Source organism: Neoarius graeffei, chromosome 2 (assembly GCF_027579695.1).
Source record: "Neoarius graeffei isolate fNeoGra1 chromosome 2, fNeoGra1.pri, whole genome shotgun sequence".
In the NCBI taxonomy this organism is placed as follows: domain Eukaryota; kingdom Metazoa; phylum Chordata; class Actinopteri; order Siluriformes; family Ariidae; genus Neoarius; species Neoarius graeffei.
The window spans coordinates 87815262-87836162 of NC_083570.1; positions in this window are offsets into that span (position 1 = coordinate 87815262).

The following is a 20901-nucleotide window of genomic DNA, read 5'->3' on the forward strand; positions in this document are numbered from 1 at the left end:
GCAAATATGTATAGGATCCCAATCATCAATATAACAGCTTTGATGATAGTGGGCTGTAAAAATAAATACAACCCCGATTCCAAAAAAGTTGGGACAAAGTACAAATTGTAAATAAAAACGGAATGCAATGATGTGGAAGTTTCAAAATGCCATATTTTATTCAGAATAGAACATAGATGACATATCAAATGTTTAATCTGAGAAAATGTATCATTTAAAGAGAAAAATTAGGTGATTTTAAATTTCATGACAACAACACATCTCAAAAAAGTTGGGACAAGGCCATGTTTCCCACTGTGAGACATCCCCTTTTCTCTTTACAACAGTCTGTAAACGTCTGGGGACTGAGGAGACAAGTTGCTCAAGTTTAGGGATAGGAATGTTAACCCATTCTTGTCTAATGTAGGATTCTAGTTGCTCAACTGTCTTAGGTCTTTTTTGTCGTATGTTCCGTCTTATGATGCGCCAAATGTTTTCTATAGGTGAAAGATCTGGACTGCAGGCTGGCCAGTTCAGTACCCGGACCCTTCTTCTACGCAGCCATGATGCTGTAATTGATGCAGTATGTGGTTTGGCATTGTCATGTTGGAAAATGCAAGGTCTTCCCTGAAAGAGACGTCGTCTGGATGGGAGCATATGTTGCTCTAGAACCTGGATATACCTTTCAGCATTGATGGTGTCTTTCCAGATGTGTAAGCTGCCCATGCCACACGCACTAATGCAACCCCATACCATCAGAGATGCAGGCTTCTGAACTGAGCGCTGATAACAACTTGGGTCGTCCTTCTCCTCTTTAGTCCGAATGACACGGCGTCCCTGATTTCCATAAAGAACTTCAAATTTTGATTCGTCTGACCACAGAACAGTTTTCCACTTTGCCACAGTCCATTTTAAATGAGGCTTGGCCCAGAGAAGACGTCTGCGCTTCTGGATCGTGTTTAGATACAGCTTCTTCTTTGAACTTTAGAGTTTTAGCTGGAAACGGCGGATGGCACGGTGAATTGTGTTCACAGATAATGTTCTCTGGAAATATTCCTGAGCCCATTTTGTGATTTCCAGTACAGAAGCATGCCTGTATGTGATGCAGTGCCGTCTAAGGGCCCGAAGATCACGGGCACCCAGTATGGTTTTCCGGCCTTGACCCTTACGCACAGAGATTCTTCCAGATTCTCTGAATCTTTTGATGATATTATGCACTGTAGATGATGATAATTCAAACTTTGCAATTTTACACTGTCGAACTCCTTTCTGATATTGCTCCACTATTTGTCGGCGCAGAATTAGGGGGATTGGTGATCCTCTTCCCATCTTTACTTCTGAGAGCCGCTGCCACTCCAGGATGCTCTTTTTATACCCAGTCATGTTAATGACCTATTGCCAATTGACCTAATGAGTTGCAGTTTGGTCCTCCAGCTGTTCCTTTTTTGTACCTTTAACTTTTCCAGCCTCTTATTTCCCCTGTCCCAACTTTTTTGAGAGGTGTTGCTGTCATGAAATTTCAAATGAGCCAATATTTGGCATGAAATTTCAAAATGTCTCACTTTCGACATTTGATATGTTGTCTATGTTCTATTGTGAATACAATATCAGTTTTTGAGATTTGTAAATTATTGCATTCCGTTTTTATTTACAATTTGTACTTTGTCCCAACTTTTTTGGAATCGGGGTTGTAGGTAGATAGATAGATAGATAGATAGATAGATAGATAGATAGATAGATAGATAGATAGATAGATAGATAGATAGATAGATAGATAGAAACCCACAGAACCCCAATGGGAGAACCATGGGTTTAGTATCCAGTGTAGTATTGAGTGTGTATATATCACTAACACACACTCATACATACTGTAGAGAAGAACAGAACAGAGCAAACAGACAGAATATCATAAATTGTCTGTGTTTGTGTGAGTTTGCTTGTGTCCGCGTGTTTGACAGAGACTAGTGGTGTGCAACGTTATCTGATGAAGAGGCAGGATATGCACAAGATGGCCTCCGATATCCTGTCAACAACCCTCCTGCCCTTCCCCAGTCGTTCCTTCTCTCTCTCTGTCTAATGACTTTACCAGTTTAAAGCAGAAAATGTATTCACTTTTTAATATCACCAATGTGTTAATAGTGGCAAATCATGTGCATATGTTCATAGCCCTGGTTAAAAATGTTTTGAATGCACCTTCAATGCAGGTGCGTGTGTTTGTGTCATACAGACTAAAAACGCCCTGCTATCTTCGAACTGTGCTGCTGATGCTGCTGTAATGTAATGAGGCATCTAATCAGGCTTATCTGTCTACCTCCAATTAGGTACACACACACACACACACACATAGAAGACACTGGCTGAGCACCTGCATCAAAGGCCTGGTTGCAGTGGTGTGAGAGCCCTGAGCTCCTGCATTCATTTCTATTCTAATACCCAAATCTCTGATGCTTCAAAATTGCCCTCAGTTTGAGACAATACAGGAACCAGATAATCAAGCGCACAGAGAGAGAGAGAGAATGAGAGAGAGAGAGAGTCTGGCACAGATACACACTTAATCATATTCACACACATCTACACACCGAAACACACTGGCGTATAAACATGCACACTTGCTTTGTTATCTAAACTTTGTTCCTTCCACCAGTTTTTTTTCATTCACATGTTCACTAAATGTCAAAAAGGAGCAGACAGAGGAATTCAAACAGGAAATGACCTGAGAAAGCTCTCAAAGGCATGATTTTTTTCCTTTGTTGCATCAATAAATGAATAATATTTAATACAACATCTATGCATAATGTATAATGCATAGTGCTGCTCTAAGTAGTCCTTTTAATACAATTGGACAAAAATTTCACTTTTTGTTACACTTCAGTTGAATCATGTGTCATAATTTAATGTCATGACATATGCCACATGGTAATTGTTACTGTGTGCTCTGTTTAGAATGTTTTAAGACAGACATTCATTATGAAAACTGTACTGATGGAAATATAAAAATATTTAATGCTGTGGACAGAAAGCACTACTGTATTTTCTCATTGACAGGTATCTGGTACTGGATGTTTTTATATCGAGACATCACGAATATAGAGTCAATCAAAAATTGAATCAGTGTTTAAATCTTCCATCCATCCATCCATCCATCCATTATCCGTAACCGCTTATCCTGTACAGGGCCGCAGGCGAGCTGGAGCCTATCCCAGCTGACTATGGGTGAGAGGTGCGGTACACCCTGGACAAGTCGCCAGGTTATCACAGGGCTGACACATAGAGACAAACAACCATTCACACTTACGGTCAATTTAGAGCCACCAATTAGCCTAACCTGCATTTCTTTGGACTGTGGGGAAAACTGGAGCATCCAGAGGAAACCTACACAGACACGGGGAGAACATGCAAATTCCACACAGAAAGGCCCTCATCAGCCGCTGGGCTCGAACCCAGGACCTTCTTGCTGTGAGGCGACAGTGCTAACCACTACACCATCACAATGATGCTAATTTTTCAAGATAAACTATTTGGCCAAAAGTTTGTGGACACACCAATCTTAGAAAACCATATTTTCATGGACATCATTTTGTGCACATGAACATTGTCGTGCTGGAACAGGTTTGGGCCTTGCAGTTCCAGTGAAGTGAAACTGTAATGTCACAGCATACAAAGACATTCTGTACAGTGGTGTGCTTCCAACTTTGTATGTGGCAACAGTTTAAGGGAGGACCACATATGGGTATGATTGCCAGGTGTCCACATACTTTTGGGCATACAGTGTACAACTGGAAATTCTGTACGTCAAGTAACATTTCTTAAACATTGATACATACTTTGTTTTTTGGTTATGGCAGTTGTAATGAAATGTATCTGTAGTACTCATGTGGTTCTTGGGGAAATGATGAACCAGGAGGCAGGCTTGCGACAATTTGGGGTCAGTTTTTATTATAATATGAGCTTTTCAGCTATGCTAATGCTTCACACACACACAGAACTGTGCTGGTTGTCTCTGTCTTGTTGCCAGCTTCTCTGCAAGCACACAAAAACAAACATTAGTGGATTGCAAGTGATGAAACACGGGTAAGACTCATCACATGTTACCTGATGGTTTAGGTGATTCCTCACCACCTACAGCTGACACTCGATCACACCTCCGCTGCCACAGTGTCATAACTTAAAATCTGCAGCTTAGCAAATTACCGTGTGACATAAGCTGTCATGGTGGTGTAGTGGTTAGCACTGTCGCCTCACAGCAAGAAGGTTCTGGGTTTGAGCCCAATGGCCAGCGAGGGCCTTTCTGTGTGGAGTTTGCATGTTCTCCCTGTGTCTGCGTGGGTTTCCTCTGGGTGCTCTGGTTTCCCCCACAGTCCAAAGGCATGCAGGTTAGGCTAATTGGTGGCTCTAAATTGACTGTAGGTGTGAATGTGAGTGTGAATGGTTGTTTGTGTCTATGTGTCAGCCCTGCGATGACCCGGCGACTTGTCCAGGGTGTACCCCGCCTCTCGCCCATAGTTAGCTGGGATATGTTCCAGCTTGCCTGTGACCCTGCACAGGATAAGCGACTACAGATAATGGATGGATGGATGGATGGATGGATGGATGGATGGATAAGCTGTCATGATGCGAAACATAACGACATTTTTATATAAACTGTAATGTATATTTATAGTACAGTTATGCCAGTCTTATCACACAAGGCTTAAGTGATAATCTAAGTAATGCTTCTTTAAAATTCAAAGAAGTTATTGTGAAATGCCCAGTGATGTAACAGAAGATTGTCATGCGGCTCAAAGCACAGTGACACCAACTACATTACAGGCATTTAGCAGACGCTCTTATCCAGAGCAATGTACAACATACCCAGAGCATCCTGGGGAGCAGTTTGGGGTTAGATGCCTTGCTCAAGGGCACTTCAGCCATTCCTGCTGGTCCAGGGAATCGAACCAGTGACCTTTTGGGCCCAAAGCTGCTTCTCTAACCATTAGGCCATAGACATAAACATAGACACTGCATTGCCACTAAATTCTATTGGATGGAATTTATTAAATTGGATATAAATTTATCAAGGCATCCACCATCTTGGCATCTTTCAGGCTGAAAAGCCATCAAACTTACACATCTCTCAACCAATTCACATAAATGGTGTCTTACATCAGGGGTGGGCAATTATTTTTTCCATGGGGCCACATGAGAAACAGAAAATTTTGTGGAGGGCCAGACCAAAAGGCGGAACTAAATTCTGCATTATATTAATTGTATTTCTTTATATAAAGCAATAAATAACATTGTTTTTACAAGCTGCTAAGACTGGTAAGAGTATGGAAAAAACGAGGTTGCCTTACAAAAAATTTCATTTATTCAATCAAATTTCCCAAAACAATGGTTAACAAAATGTGAACATTTGTACCATTTTTTTTCAGTCACATTCACCCCAAAACACAATAAAGACATCACAATATTATCTTTCTACTCCAAATATCAAGCAAGATACATCATATTATAATAATGATGCCCACATTTGTAGTCTAATCACCTCATTTGGTGTTTTTCAGTTTTTTATTTGTTCAGTGAGAGAAATCTAGTCTCTGTTGGTCTTTAACGAGTGCATCAGAGTCAGGTTGAATGTCTGAGGTGGAGATGCGAAGCACAGCTGACAGATGATCATCAGTCGATTCGGTGTAGGTATCAGATCTACAGATCGGCTCGGGCTCCGGCGCCTGCTGATGACGTCACACTATATGATTGGCTGGACCGTTTGAAGGATGACGTACAAGTTTGTGGTTGGTCTGGACAAATTACGGAAGTACAGTAGTTATCGCGGGATTAGGTTTCGTGGGATTTCATGTCATGTTCATGTCGCGCGCATTGCGTTTTTGTTGAACACAACTTCAAAATAAAAGCAATGCACATTCAGTCCATGCATGAGGTAAAATTAGAAAATACGTTTATTTTATAATTTCTAATTAACCTTACGCGGGCCGGTCAGAATGAACCAAAGGGCCAGATGCGGCCCGCGGGCCGTATAATGCCCAGGTCTGTCTTACATTCAAGGGGTTATGATCCAAGTTTGAAAAATACCTTGGTTACCGTTAATGTTATTGAGATACCTACGGTTTATACAACAGTTCCGGTCCACTAATTTGATTGGTCGTGTGGTGTTCCAAAAGTGCCTATATTTCACAATAACAGAGCTGGGACATTTCACTGTGAAACCAATAAAGAATGCTATAAAACCCAAGCTCATTTTCACATCTTCCTGAAGCATTGCACCATTCCTGTGCTCTTGCTCTCAATTTTCCTCGTCATGAAATTTCCAAAGTCCATGTTTCTAAGCCTGTTCCTTGCTGATATCTGAAATATTCTCTGTGCCTGTTTTAAAGTCAGTTTCCTAAATAAGCCGCAGATAGTTTGTTAATCTTGATTTATCTCGACTAATCTGAACTCTCTGATTTCTGGGTTCATGCTAGAGTATCTGCGATTACGGTAGTTCTCATCCAATCTTTGTTCGCATTATTCTGACTTGTAATGCACTAGTGTCTAACCCTGGCATGTTTTGTTACACTATTTAAATGAATTTTTCCTTATTTAAGGAAGGGTGCCAATAATTACTCATTGATTGTCCTATAAATAAAACATAACAGGGAATGCTGTTATAGTAAAAATAACCAATATTAGAGTGAATCACTTTAGTATATTAGTACATCCTAAGGTATGTATTCCTTTTATGACATTTAGCATGACAATTTGCCAACAAATGCAAATTTTAATTATTTAAAGAATGACATCATACTTTCGGGCGGCACGGTGGTGTAGTGGTTAGTGCTGTCGCCTCACAGCAAGAAGGTCCGGGTTCGAGCCCCGTGGCCGGCGAGGGCCTTTCTGTGCGGAGTTTGCATGTTCTCCCCGTGTCCGCGTGGGTTTCCTCCGGGTGCTCCGGTTTCCCCCACAGTCCAAAGACATGCAGGTTAGGTTAACTGGTGACTCTAAATTGACCATGAGTGTGAATGGTTGTCTGTGTCTAGTCTATGTGTCAGCCCTGTGATGACCTGGCGACTTGTCCAGGGTGTACCCCGCCTTTCGCCCGTAGTCAGCTGGGATAGGCTCCAGCTTGCCTGCGACCCTGTAGAACAGGATAAAGCGGCTAGAGAGAATGAGATGAGATGAGATCATACTTTCGATCAGTTTGTCAGTATAATCAGTGTTATACAACCTCTCCAAAGCAAGTTTTTAAATCCATTTGAGTGGAGCATCCACTAAATGCATTATTACTGTAGAAACAACAACATATTAGAAGAAACACATCAATATGTGTGCAGCTGGAAGTTATTGCCTGAGGTGCTGTTAGAGAAAATTAATCAACACCCTCTGACCAAGCAGAACTGAGCATTGAATAGCTCTGTGGTTTAAATACATTACATATTATTATAAAATACAGTAAATACATGATTCATTATTAGTACTGGCTCCTGTTTATGATGCAAAAGTACTCCCATCTAATTTGTTTGTTTATTGCCATGGTTCTTGATGACAAAGGGATCACAAGCATGCAGACTCATATTTACAGTGTGGGTAAACACAGGAAACTGGCAAAAGGCATCATTTACCATTCTGGACAATGGAAAAGGCAATAACTCTAACACTTGTGTGTATGAGACAGAGACATCATTTTAACTAATAACTTTTCCAAAGCAAAGCCAAGAACATTTTAAAATGTCTGAGCTGAACATTTTTTCAGTTATTTTATAGTATGTGTCCCTATTTATGGAAGGGGTGGCACGGTGGTGTAGTGGTTAGCACTGTCACCTCACAGCAAGAAGGTTTTGGTTTCTTGTCCAATGGCTGACAGGGGGGCCCCTTGTGTGGAGTTTGCATGTTCTCCGCGTGTCTGCATGGGTTTCCTCCAGGTGCTCTGGTTTTCCCCACAGTCCAAAGACCAGGCTTGTAGTACTCGAGTCCAGGACTCATGACTTGACTTGGACTTGAGCACTGATGACTCATAAATTGATGAGGACTCTGATGTTTTCTTTATTTTTTGTAACATGCCATAATAATTTGGCATAAGATATTTATATCTACATTAATTTTTGTACTAATTTCGTGCAAGAGTGTCACACCTGCACACCTTGGCGCATGGATCAGATAGACTCTCGGGCACGCTCCAGACAGTGCATGCGCCAAGCTGACTCTCTCGTGTGCGCCGTAAATGACTCAAACCTGCACAGGATTAAGGCGCAATCAGCAACACACTTTGCGAAGTATTGAGTTGCATTGCTGACATATTACCAAGCCTTATTTCCTTGTTTGGTTTCCTATTTCTCGTCTTTGATTCAGCCGAGTCTACGATAGCCTGTTTGTGCCTCGCTCAACCTATTGCCTGTTTCACCATTTTACAATTTTGCCTTCCATTCTGGATTGTTTACCTGTCTTCACTTGTATTAATAAACACACCTTCTGCACTTACATCCGTCTCCCAACCATCTCTGACAGAATACTTCACACTCCCTGACAAAGAGAATGTACATTCACCTGTTCATACATTATGTTCAGGAACATACTAATGTTAATGTTGCTGAAACAGCCACCGTCAAATGGTGCAGTTTCAGTCTTGTTCTCGGACTCGACTCGGATCAATAGTGGACTTGACTTGGACGCGACTCAATTTTTTTTCATGACTTGGACTTGACTCAAACTTGAACACTGGGGACTCAAGACTGGACTCGGACTTGAGGTTTAGTGACTCAATTACAACACTGACAAAGACATGCAGTTAAGTTAACTGGCTACTCTAAATTGTCCATAGGTGTGAATAATTGAGAGGAGAAAACCTCTGTAATAATCCAGTAGAAGGCAACAGGAAACCACTACTGTAATGTTCCCTAGAAACTGATGGACATCGGAGCCGGATCTGCCATTAGGCAGAACACTAAAGAAAAGAAGATGATTTATGGAAGGGTGCCAATAATTACTTTTTTCACTTCACCTCTCTGTGGCTGATCAGTGTATGTATATACCTATTATTGACACTAGCAGCTGTTCATAGTATTTATATTTTTATTAAAATTTTAATGTTTTATTATATTCATTAATTTTATTAGTTTTAACTATTTTATTAGTTTACTGGTTTATACCTAGTATTTCTCTCTCTCTCTCTCTCTCTCTCTCTCTCTCTCTCATTTTCCCTATACATATGATTTTGATATTATGAAGCCCACTTCCAATCACCCCCTTTTCAGTGTGGAACACTGTTAAATAGAGAACATTGGGACTTGAGAAGACACAAAAATTTTACCAATGTTATTCAGCTTTCTTGATTCAACCATATTCATTCTGCAGTGTGATCAATCACAGAGGAGCAAAATTACATTCAGTTCTGTATTTGGGAATTATGAAGTCAATATGGCCTCACTGATTGACGTCAGCAGGTTTTTAGCAAGACATTCTTGTTCAGCTTAATGAGATACATATCCCACTGATAACAGATAATCTTGACTTCTGCCTTTGGTGCCACTGCTGTCATGTAGCTAAAATTACTCTTGTAATAGGCTATGAACAGTTGCTGGAGTGATTGAGGCAATGAAAAACAATGATGAAGGAAAAAAGACAGAGAGAGATGGGAAGAATGCAGGTGTTAGTCAACATCTGCATATCATATCTGTTTAAATTGATAAAACAGTAAGGAGGGTGAAGTACTTTACTAGGTCTATAGCTTTCCAGTGGAACTGTGGACTTCTAGTGGATTACTTTTAAACTGCTCTCATGTTTTGTGTTGATTTCATGAGGAAAGAGCAAAAATGTTAACCCAGCTAAATTTTTATGTAGTAACTACGTACTTACAACGTAGTGGTTTGGTAGATGTTACGTAGTTACTACGTAAAATTCTGGACTACCAGCAACGTTTTTACTACGTCGTAAAGTTTACGTAAAGAAATTATGTACCCACCACCTTCCCACTACCTTATGGGGACCTTCCCACTATACTATGGATACTTTCACACTCATATGGGCACGTTCTGACCACCTTACATTTTCACATCCTTTCTACTACCTTACAAAACCCGAGTAATATTATGCAGAAAACATGGAAGAAGCAACAATATTTTGCATAGTCAGTGCATTTATTTAAAAAAAAAATAGCTGCATCAGCCAGGTTAGGTTAGAAATGTGAACCATATATATAAATAAAACCGTGTGTCCTAGTACACGTGACAATCATAACAGGTCATGTGTTATAGTGTTTATTTATATATATATATATATATATATATATATATATATATATATATATATATATATATATATATATATAAACTGTATGTACTAGTACAATTGACAGTCATAACAGGTCATGTGTTGTAGTTTCACAGGATGAAATAGAAGATTAATACATGCATTACCTGAATCATATGTAATCATGAATATGCAAAGGAACTTAAAGGTATTTTTCTGCACTTTTATGATGGCAGCTGGTCAGATTACACTAAAATGGCATAAAAACCTACAGAGACTGACTGCAATATTTACACACATGCCAACCATTATTTTTGTTCTGGCTCTAGAAAATATTTAATGGTGAACCAGTATTCAGTAATAGAAATTCTAGCAGTGAAAGAGTTAACAGCTGTCTCTGGTTTCCGAATCAGATGAATGGTGGGTTGGTACAGTCGTTGTCTCCTTAGCTGTTGCAGCCACAGCAGCGCGAGCCTGCAAATATAATTATAATCAATGATAAATTAGGAAATCCTTGTTTACCATTATATGGTCAGATTAAGTGATGTATGTACACATAAAATATTTGCAAGAGGTAAGTACCTACAGATAATTCTACACAATTTCATCTAGGCACATCAGAACCTCTCATCTCATCTCATTATCTCTAGCTGCTTTATCCTGTTCTACAGGGTCGCAGGCAAGCTGGAGCCTATCCCAGCTGACTATGGGCAAAAGGCGGGGTACACCCTGGACAAGTCGCCAGGTCATCACAGGGCTGACACATAGACACAGACAACCATTCACACTCACTTTAGAGTCACCAGTTAATCTAACCTGCATGTCTTTGGACTGTGGGGGAAACCAGAGCACCCGGAGGAAACCCACACTGACACGGGGAGAACATGCAAACTCCACACAGAAAGGCCTTCGCCGGCCACGGGGCTCGAACTCGGACCTTCTTGCTGTGAGGCGACAGCGCTAACCACTACACCACCGTGCCGCCCCACATCAGAACCTTTCTCTGATAATCTATAAAAACACATAAAAAGGAAATGGTTAGTGTCATGGGCCACATAAAAACGAGTGAACATTATGCATTTATGAATTAAAGACATACATTTAAAAAATGGTTGGATTTTATGATAAAATTCCACACATCAGTAAGTAATATTATTAGTACTGGATGTCACTACACAGATATTCAGACTGACAGATCACAAATGTAAGTCATTTATTCAAGTAGTGTTTCTATCTTTTCATAAAATGATCTCCACCATGCGCTCATCATCCCCCACAAACAACATGGTGCCGCGCGCACTTTCCTGCGGTGGAGACTCACACACTAACATTCATTAAAATAAACATTTAACGATAACATCTGCATCTAATATATTGTCAGACTTGATCACCTTACATTCACATAGTGACAACAATAGCAAGGGTAACATTCTTACCATGAAAGATTCTGTCGATCAAAGCTCTCCAATTATAACCAAACACCTTCCCTTCACACCAATAAAAACAACTGGGAGGCCGGAAGTCACTCCAACGGGTTTTGAAAGACCGACGCGATTCGGAGCCGCAAAGCATGATGGGATAGAGGTCAGCCAGCATATGCCCTTTTCCCGCCAAGTTAACAGAGTGGGGTGGTGGAGGGGGTCGTGGGATAGGCGTAGGGATTGGATTGGATTGACAATTTCTACGAAAAGTGTCGGCGAGTGACCCGAAGGCGCCCTGGAAAATGAAACTGTACATGTTTATTCAGTGAATTTGAGCATATTTTGAATAATTTTGCTTGCTTCAAGCTTTCTGTTGTGTTTACTCTTTTATACCCCCTCCCTCCCCTGGTCACTGAAGGGGGGTGGGGGGTTGAACCCCTTATCACCCCCGGATCCGCCCCTGGGGGCCACAAACAAACATTATCAATCACACATCACAGGGAGAGAAACAGGCTCAAATCACCGGTCACGGAAATAATTTGTTGGCAATCACGGATCATGTGAAAGTCCTCCCCTTCAGTTAAAGTTTTGCATGCACCAAACATGATTTTGGATAAAAAAAATACCACTAATAGTTATATTAGAGGGTTACAATGCAGATAAACTGATAAGACAAACTGCAAAATCATGAATCTACGAACTTTTATTTCATTGAAATGGCCTCATTCAGTGCTATTTTAAAGTTAAAATACGATCAATTCATCAATAGACCAAGATCACATTGTTAATGTTATTCATAGAGACATACAACAAAATGTACGAAAGCAAATTATTAATACATCGATCATCAAATAGAAGATACACACAACATGTAGACTACGTAGTAGGACATACGTCACTGGATGGTCGCCAGATAACATGTCCGTTATGTATTACCACTATGTTGTCATTAGGTATTACCACTACATTGTCGTTACGTATTACCCACTATGTTGCCATTACGTATTGGCACGACGTTGTATTAGGATGTGCCTACTAGGTAATGACGACGTATTTCCCTGACATTACCAAACCACTACCTAACCACTACGTCGTATATACGTTGTGTGTTTACTGGGAAGATGGTTTGAAGGACAGTCATGGGGGCAGCCATGGCCTGAAGGTTAGAGAAGCAACCTTGAGCCCAAAGGGTCGCCGGCTCGATTCCTGGGACTGGCAGGCAAAATGTGAGGGGAGTTGAGTGAATAAACAGCACTTTCCCTTCCTTCTGTATCATGGCTGAAATGCCCTTGAGCAAGACACCTAACCCCTAACTGCTCCCTGGGCACTGTATCATAGCTGCCCACTGCTCTGGGTATGTGTGTGTGCTTATTGCTCACTTGTGTGTTCACTGCTTCAGATGGGTTAAATGCAGAGGGCAAATTTCACTGTGCTTGAGTGTGCATGTGACTGTGAGTTGGCCTAACAGTTAGCGTGTCCACCTCTTGACTGGGAGATCACAAGTTGTACTTGCAGTTGGGTCATAGCAAAGACCATCATAAAAATGGTACCTACTATTGTCTGGCAAGGTACGCTGCAATTTTGATGTGAGTGGGGAAGTCAAACTCTTGCAGTTACGAGAGGACTAGCCCCCCACTGTAACCCCAGCTGTATAGGCGAGAGGCTGAGGGCTATCGAAATGGAGATCGGCACTGAACCCATACGTCTTAAAGAGTTGGTTAGTACTGAGACAGGAGACTGACTGGGAAGACCAGATTCTGGTGTGAGAGGGACTTTGACTTTTGACTTTGAGTGTGCATGTGACAAATAAAGGCTTCTTTTTCTTATGAAGAAAATTCTTTCATAGTGTGAATGTATTTTGTTGTGTATCAGTGAATTGGTCAGCCCATACATGTACTGTTTCACCATGAGGGTATATTTTTCAGGTACAGTATAGTTCAAAAATCAAACCTCAGATTTTTGTGTTTCTCTGCTGCCAAAAATTACCTTTTCAGATATAAATTAACTGTGCATAATTTCAGAGCTACAGGTCACATACTGGGCATGTTACTTGTGGTGAAAATATGGCATATAGTGCATTTCTAAAACTAATCCACTTTCTTACAGTCCACAAGAGTAAGGGATACAGAATGAAAAACTGTTGAAATAGATGTGATTTTAAGTATGGATTTTCAAGTGCAGTGATGTTTGTACGGTACATGGTGGTAACAACTGAAGTGGTGATGATCCTTGTGGTTTTCCAGAGAGGACACATTTTGACGGACTCACATTTCAACCACATGTGAAGCTCTGCTGCAAATGTGTCTCACATCTGTTTCAAGTCCTGTTTTTTTTTTTTAACTGTGCAACAACAGAGTCTTCTGCTTCAAAAGAGACAAATATTTTCTTCAAAAATAATTTACAACCTCATCATATGGTGAGTGCTGAATTTAACCAGTAAAACTGAGCCTGAATTTGACTCTTACAAAACATATATTTATCAGAACTTATAAGAGACATTAGTGATGTAGGTAGAGCTGGTGTGTCCCTGTAAAATAAGGTATAAAAAACTCTGGCATATATATATATAGCCAAAAAGACACCCATGGCGGTGTAGTGGTTAGCACTGTTGCCTCACAACAAGAAGGTTCTGGGTTCAAGCCCAGGGGCCTTTCTGTGTGGAGTTTGCATGTTCTTCCTGTGTTTGCATGGATTTCCTTCTGGTGCTCTGGTTTCCCCCAAAGACATGCAGTTAGGCTAATTGGCTGTTTTAAATTGCCCATGTGTGTGAATGGTTGTTTCCCAAGCCGAAAAATGGGAGGGTTGTGGTAGGAAGGGCATCTAGCATAAAACTATGCTCCAATTAATATGACATGTGGATCAATAGGGTCCACATGGACTCCTGACCTGGCAACGGTGCTGGACAAGGGAGAAGAAAAAGAAGTCAAAAAGACACCCGTGACTGTGAATAGTGTATGTATCAATATAAGACCATGTATCAATACAATACAAATGTTTCGAGAAACATGATTTGGTTAAGATAAATTGTGTGAGTGTGTCCAGTGTTCCTCATATAGGCTCCAGATCCACTCTGACTTTTCCAGAATAAAGTGCTGACTGAAAGTAAGCAGAAAGTTTTGTAAAAATTTACTCTGCAAATATTATGTGTGTCGCAGGATTTTCTTTCAGGCTGCTTTTCTCATGTGGCAACACTAAAGAGGTGCATACAGGAACAGTGAGTGAGTGAAGGTTATTGTGAGAGAGACAGAGGAGAACCTGTGAAGAATAAAGGCAGGTGGTGAAAAGGCAACCTTTCTTCAGGTGCCTCTGGTGTCTATTCTCTCTGAAGAAAGGAGTAAATAAGAGTGAGGCAGGTGAAAGATGGGAACAGAGACAGCCTGTTTTCAAATCTGGCCTCTATTCAAGCTGGCCAGGAAAGAACAATCATCGTGTTCTGTGGTCATCTTGCATTGTCATGAACATCCCATGTGCTTATACGCTCTATAATGTATCAGGATATACACCATTGATGACTTTATCTCTCAGTTTAATACCATGTCTATTGATTGACATGTCCAGTGGCGGCTGGTAGTCTTTCAAACAGGGGAGGCTGGTGGGTTACGACATTTCCAGATTTTAAAAGAAAAAACACATCAATCTTGCCCATACTCTTGCCTCTGATCTGGCTGATTGTTGGCAGCGTCACAAACTGTGAAATAACAGGTTCTTTTGGCCCATTAGCCTACTGTCCAATATACATGATGGTGGTGTTGGGGGGGGGGCGGGGGGTAATATTTTAACATTTTATATTTTAAAATTGTGGCATGTTGTTTAAAAATTGATCATTATTGAAAGCAGCTCTTTGTCAGGAACCTCAGCAGTAGAGCTGGGTGCCACACATTTCATTCAATGACACTTTCCCTATATTTTACTTATTTTGACTGAGAAATGTTTTATTGACAATTTTGATAACGCTTCACTTTTAATCCAGGTCTGTAGTGTGAAATGTTCTCGGCTGTGTTTTTGTTTAAAAATGTTTTCCAAATTGTAGCTGTGTTAAATTCATATCCAGAAAAATATATATTCCAATATAATATACTCAGCATAAACATTTTAAATAGATTCTATATTTTTGGTCCATCCATGACATATTACTAAAGTAGCCTATTTACTGTTGTTGATGTGGGTCACTTGCTGTTAGCCAATTCACTTTCTCGTACCAGGAGAGCTGAAAGGAACGAGTATTATTCCCTACCTTTTTCACCAAGTCAATTTGAGGCGTTGGTCTACCCTGCTCTTTAATTTAAATTTTTTCCTCGAAAGGAAGACTGGCAAATGGCTTCGCCAAAATTAAATCAGCAATGCTTGGCATCCGTGAGCAACTTTCTTGCTAGCTGACTAGCCCCCTCAAGTTCAAGTTCAGTCACTCAAATAAACGAAATTTCTGGAACTAAGATAGCAAACTTGACAACACTATATTTACACTTTATTTACAATGAAAATATATACAAACTAAAAAAGCTGGTAGAAACCGTATGTAATGAATGAAATCGAAATGTAAGCTGATCTCTTACAATACACCACACCACTTCCAATTCCGCATGCGACTGAACTGAAATTCACCGCTGCCTGTCTATAGTTGAAACGAGCTGTCAATCAAAGAAAATATCCGGCCGCTTTCACCAATCACCAGTCTCCTCGCGGAAAGCTTTGCCATGTTCCTCCCATGTGAGGCTCGGAGTCCGTAGGCGGGCATTTTCGCAGTATTTGTCCAATAATCGTCTTGCATTTTGAGATTGAAAAGCGCAGAGCTCCCAAATGCCATTGAAGTCCACTGAGGCTGGGAGTCCGTGAGACTCCGTGGGCAGGCATTTTCGCAGTATTTGTCCAATAACCGTCTTGCATTTTGAGATTGAAAAGCGCAGAGCTCCCAAATGCCATTGAAGTGCACTGAGGCTGCACTGCATCGCGCTGTCACGAGGGGGAAAAACTCACGCACACATTAAAGTTATAAGGGCATTTTTAGAGGAGGCTGAGCCTCCCTCGTTGTCTTAGAGCAATCGCCCGTGGACATGTCTATTGACCTTTTTTTTTTTAAGATTTAGATCTAGGCGGCACGGTGGTGTATGTCGAGCATGTATAGCATATTTGACAATAAACTTGCCTTGACTTGACTTGGTGTAGTGGTTAGTGCTGTCGCCTCACAGTAAGAAGGTCCGGGTTCGAGCCCCGTGGCCGGCGAGGGCCTTTCTGTGTGGAGTTTGCATGTTGTCCGTGTGGGTTTCCTCCGGGTGCTCCGGTTTCCCCCAAAGACATGTAGGTTAGGTTAACGGGTGACTCTAAAGTGAGTGTGAATGGTTGTCTGCACTCAAAAAAATGATTCTTGGCCCCAATAAACATGAAGCATTATTTTCAAGTAAACTGAAAGTTTATTTGATATGAATAATTAAGGCATGGTAGAAACACTTTGAATTAAATGGGACCCTTACATTGAACTTGCCTAATAAAATTACATGGAAAAACTTCATGTAATTGAAATACTTAAAGTCAACGTTTTTGGTACAATTATTTTTTTGAGTGTGTGTCTATGTGTCAGCCCTGTGATGACCTGGCGACTTGTCCAGGGTGTACCCCATCTTTCGCCCGTAGTCAGCTGGGATAGGCTCCAGCTCGCCTGCGACCCTGTAGACCAGGATAAAGCAGCTAGAGATAATGAGATGAGATTTAGATCTTGTGTATTAGCTGTTATGTTCGACTGTCCCCTGGGTGTCGGCATGTCAGGCATATGTTGAAATGAGTTATATAGTGTATTTGAATGGGATGCATGGTGCTACACTGGGTAGTCTTGCCCCCTCACAGCTCCAGGTCCCCTGTTTCATCCTAAGCTTAGGTCCATGTCTATCTGGAGTTTCCGTGGTCAGTGTTTCTGCAAGGGTTTCCTCTGGTTTCTCTGGTTTCCTTCCACCTTCCAAAAGCATACCAGTTGATCAATTTGCTCTGCTAAAGTGACCCTAAGTGTGAATGAGTGTGTAAATGTGTATTTATGATGCCCTGCAATAGACTGGCATCACATCCAAGACTCCAGTTCTACCACAACACTAACTATGATATTGGAGCTGCTGAAGGATTCACTACTCTCTTAGAAAAAGGGTTCTTTGGATAGTTAAGGGTCCTTGGTTTGGTCTCATGTTCTATATTGCACCCTGATGATCTATTCTGTGCCCTGGATTTACAGCAAAATAAAAGGTTTTGCATAAACTATTACTTTAATTATTCTGAACAATATAACATATTTGAGGTGGCACGATGCTGCAGTGGTTAGCACGGTCACCTCACAGCAAGAAGGTTCTGGGTTCAAGCCCAGTGGCCAACAGGGGCCTTTCTGTGTGGAGTTTGCATGTTCTCTCTGTGTCTGCATGGGTGTGCTCTGGTTTCCCCCATAGTCCAAAGACATGCAGGTTAGGCTAATCGGTGGCTCTAAATTGACCGTAGGTGTGACTGTGAGTGTGAATGGTTGTTTGTGTCTATGTGTCAGCCCTGCGATGACCTGGCGACTTGTCCAGGGTGTACCCTGCCTCTCACCCATAGTCAAGTCAAGTTTAATTTTATAGCCCTTTTAACAATAAACATTGTTGCAAAGCAGCTTTACAGAATTTGAACAACTTAAAACATGAGCTAATTTTATCCCTAATCTATCCCCAATGAGCACGCCTGTGGCGACGGTGGCAAGGAAAAACTCCCTCAGACGACATGAGGAAGAAACCTCGAGAGGAACCAGGCTCAAAAGGGAACCCATCCTCATTTGGGCAACAACAGACAACATGACTATAACATTAACAGTTTTAACATGAAGTCAGTTTCGCTGATGTCATAAACTCTTCATTGATGGAAACTTGAGTGCAAAACTGTTCATGACAACTGCAGTCCTAAAGTTAGCAAGTCAACTGTAGTCCTCAGCCATAAAAGCGTTACTGTAAGTGTCCAGAGCGTCCTCCAAGTATGACTTTCAACTGTCCACACAGGACTGTCCTCCACAGGAGCGATGCGATGAGACTCCAACCAGACACAGGGCACCAGGATGGATCAGGCAGGTCCGAGGAGCAGAAGAGGTCAGCATCTCCATCCCAGGACCGACATGTAACTCAGAGGGACAGATGGGGGGTGGGGGAGAAAACACAGGTTGTTACAGTAGGTATATATATATATATATATATATATATATATATATATATATTTATTTTTTTTATTTTTTTTTTTAATAGAGAGAGAGAGAGGGACTTCTTTGTGTCCACATTAACAAATGACTCATAAAGTACACCACTATTTATTTCACATACACTTTAAAGGCTTTTTATTTCTCTATCTGTGGAGAAAGTTCAGTAAGGCATTATTTGGTTTTATCCTGGAAGGAATGCATTTCACAAAAGGGCCACACTACAAATGACACCAGAAACTAGAATTTCAGCATTGTATTATTTTACTTTAAACTTTGTGCAGTTAGGTGACAATTATTTAGCATCTTTCATGAGTCTCTACTGCAATACAGTGCTTATATTTTTCGGTCTGTTAGCTTTCTGCTTCAAAGTTCTTCATGTGTCTAATATTTTCTTTTACTGACCTTTTTCTTTCACAGAAATTACATTTCTGGACATGTATGTGTTATATTTGCCTGCCTGTGTTCTGAACCCTGCCATGGATTATGATTTTGATTGCCAGCGAGACATAAGTAAAAGACATAGTGGATACAACCAACTGCCTCCAGCTCTCATTTGTTATGTCACTCATTTGATGAACTCTGTCTGAAACAGCACCAGCAGTGCTCACAGGAACGAACACACACACAGGTACTGCAATAGACGTGGTAGATTTCATGGCTGAAGTTAAAGCAAATGTATAAAGTGTCCTGCAGTTTTATTGGCATCCGGGAATATTGATTATAATCCGGAAATAACATCTGCTATATTATCAGCTATGTTATCACACACAGCAGATTTGCACACTGTCTCATTCTTCCCTGTTTGCAGGATAAAAAGTGACAGATTGTTAATAAAAATCCTCTATGGATTAATATGGTGCTGAGATAATGTGAGAGGGGAAAGAATGAACAGGAGAAGAAATGTATGTCAGTAAAGGTTTCTGTTGACTCAGGGTTGGTTATCAGTCCTGACAAAGAAGATGATTCAATACATAAAGAGTGAATAATAAGAATTAAAGCAAAGATCACCACTTATGTTAACTGATACTCCCCCAACATTCATAAAGCTCAATCAGTCTCCTGTATGATTCCCAACAGATTAGCAGAGACAAAGCCTGTCAGGAGCTTTCACAGAGACAGGTGTGGAGTGGGAATAAGCATTAGCACACAAGCATTTCCCAAATATAGTAATCTCCTTATGAGTTTCATTTTTCACAGTCTCAGTTACATTTCTCTCTCTCTCTCTGTCACAGTCTTTGCACAAATTCAAAGCTTGTGAAGGAAAATTGTATGGGCATTTATTAAATGAAACAGCTTTAATAGTATGGGTGAGCAGGCATCAAAGTGCAAAGTATTGCCACTATTCTAGACTGAACACTATTACTCCTTGGGCAACTCTGGTTAGTTTAACACATAGGAAACAGTTTCTTAACATTTCAGTAGTTGATAGAACCTTTTAAAGTTGCTCATGTATTTGAAGAGAGCTCAACATATACTGGGAAGTAGGGAATATTCATTCTATTAGGAAAATCCAGTCAAAAGGAGGAACAGAAAGTTTCACACTTAGATTAGATTAGATTAGATTAGATTAGATTAGATTAGATTAGATTAGATTAGATTAGATTAGATTAGATTCACTTTATTGATCCCACATCGGGGAAATTCACGTGTTACAGTAGCAATAAAATGTCATACAGATAACAAATAAAACTGAAATAAAAATTAGACAAATGAAAGATTAAATACAGAGGGCTATTTGCATTATCTACCGTGAAAAAGTATAGAAATATTGCCTTATTGAGAGGCTCGGAAAAAATTGCACATTACAGGTAGACTCTGTGTATATATATAAGTATGTAAAAAATAATTTAAGACCTATATTATTGCACATATTAATTGCATCAATGAGGTAGAGGTAGTACTGGTGAAGTAGTGCAAATAAAACAACAAACAGGTTATTGGTGCTACATTACAAGTTGTGGGTGTTATACAGTCTGACAGCAGCAGGTATGAATGACCTGCGGTATCTCTCCTTCTTACACCGTGGGTGTAGCAGTCTACTACTAAAAGAGCTGCTTAAAGCCCCTACAGCCTCATGTAGGGGGTGAG